The following is a 2426-nucleotide window of genomic DNA, read 5'->3' as shown; positions in this document are numbered from 1 at the left end:
CTATGATGTGAATGTTGTTGCGCTTGATGTTGTCCCACAGGTCTCTTAAACTATTTTCATTGTTTTTTATTCTTTTTTCTTTTTGTTGTTCCAAGTGGGTGATTTCTGCTACTTTGTCTTCTAAATCACTGATCCAATCCTCTGCTTCATCTAATCTACTGGTGATTCCTTCGAGTGCTTTCTTCATTTCAGTTATTGTATTCTTCAGTTCTAATTGGTTGTTTTTTTATTATTTATCTATCCTTATTTATGTCCTTACTAAGTTCCTTAAACACTCTTATCATCAGTGTTCTACACTCTGTCTCTGAAAGGTTGGATACCTCTGTTTCATTTACTTCCATTTCTAGAGGTTTCTACTAATCTTTTATTTGAGACATGTTTCTTTGTTTCTTCATTCTGGCTGTCACTCTGTGATTACTTCGATGTATTAGGTAGATCACCTATGTCTCTGTCATTGCTGGGTGGTCTTGTAGTATGTGTCCTATATATTTGGATTGCACAGTCTCCTTATTCTCCTGTCCCATGTGTTCCAGAGGTGTTGCTGTTGAAGTTTCTCTTTAATTGCTTTTGGCTTGTCAGAGGGTGGGATTGATCCTCTGACTGATTAGCTGAGAGAATTAGTTCTGTTCACAGTGTGAGATGATATGTGTAGGTTGACCTCCTCAGAGGAGGCTTTGCCACTGTGGGCTCTTGTCCCGTGGAAAATTTCCTTTGAGAGTGCTATTCATATGTTCAACCAGGTAGTACTCTACTTTTGTCTAAAACTGGCTTCTGGTTGCATTGGTTTGGTGTCTCTTGGGTGGGGCTCCCACTCAGAGCTGTTTCAGCCCTGTCTATTACTGGCACATAGCTAACTGGTAGGCTGTATGCAGTTGGCTGCTGCCTGTGCTGGACCAGGGGTCATGTGGGGATGATCTCTGTGTGAACTGAGGCTGACTTCCACCGATATTGGTCCTGAGGCAGTTTAGGAAAAGACCCAGGTTCCCTAGGCCTGTTGCCAACTGTCAAATGCCGGTAAGGCCCACCTATTGAATGAAGCTCTTTAGGGGCATGTGTCTGGTTATTTGACTCAGTGTTGAGGGTGCTTCTGTGATGTCGCACTAGCTTGGCAGGATGGATTTCAAGTGAGTTATGTGACATGATTGGTAGTTTTTAAGATGTTAATGCAGATTCAGGTCTTATACCAATACCTGGCCTGTGATGACCCCTTGTATAGCGTCCCAAGGACACTACAGCCAGCGTCCAGTTCATGCTCACAAATTCACGAAAGCTTCTCCCAAGTGGCTGTGGTGAAGGTTTGTGGTCACTGAACACCACGAATATGACTCCAGGGCTCTGCCATCTGTTGTAGCAAACCTTTTCCACAGTTTATGGGGGTGGGGCCAGTCACCCTGGCCCCCAATTGCCACTGGAAATGCAGCTGTAGGTGGGCAAAATGATGTTACAGGTGTGTAAAGGCTGTGGTCAGTGGTTTCTACAAATTCAATGTAGTCTCTGCTCCAGATCCAGTGCTAGGTTTACATCCACTTCATAAAACAAAAACAAAGCAAGGCAACCCAACAACAAACAACACCAAAAAAACAAATACACCCCCACAAAAACATGATAAACAATTATCAGACAGGAGAAACAAAACTATATAAGAGACAAAAGCACAAACACAAAAACAGGAGAACAAGACAGAAAAACAGTAACCAAAGCAATAACTAGATAAACAAGCCTGAGAAACAGCTACAAAAAGAAAACAGATGAAAGAAAAGAAGAAAAAGAAACAAAGAAATGAAAGAGAAAGAAAAGAAGAAAGAATAATAAAAAAAGGTAAAAATGGGGAGGAAGAAAAAAAAAGAGTGGTTCCAGGGCCCATGTAACTTTGGTAGCTTAGGTAGCACCTAACCCATATAATTTAAGAAGCTCAGGGAAGCCCCTCTCCATTGCCACCCCAATAATATCTCCTTTCTGCATGCTCATTGATGGCATGTGCTTTAATAGAGACTACAGACTTTGAGCCTAAAGCTTAGAGTGCAGACCCCACCCATTCTGGGGAACTATGACTTACACTCATTTAGAATGAATGACTCATGTTTTAATGTTCTGAGAGTGTTTTTAAATAGGAAAAAAACAGAATGAAGTCTGAGGACCCTAAATTGCTAAAAGAGAGAAAGTGAAGGGAACTCATCCCAAAGGTTTCTCATACCTTTAATAATTTTTAATAATTTAAAATTTAGAAAAAATACAAATTGTAAATTAAGAGATAGAGTTTTTCCATCTTTCTGGTGCCTGTTTATTCTGGAACCTTCCAAAGCTAGGCACGGATACTTTATAAAAGCTAAAAACAAATATGGATCATTTCATTCCTGTTACATCACAAATATAATAGCTTCTGAATGACCTGCATACTATTTAATTTATTTTAGGAAGTTAGTCTT

This window comes from Hipposideros armiger, unplaced genomic scaffold (genome assembly GCF_001890085.2).
Source record: "Hipposideros armiger isolate ML-2016 unplaced genomic scaffold, ASM189008v1 scaffold_121, whole genome shotgun sequence".
Lineage (NCBI taxonomy): Eukaryota > Metazoa > Chordata > Mammalia > Chiroptera > Hipposideridae > Hipposideros > Hipposideros armiger.
Note: the sequence above shows the minus strand (reverse complement) of the source record.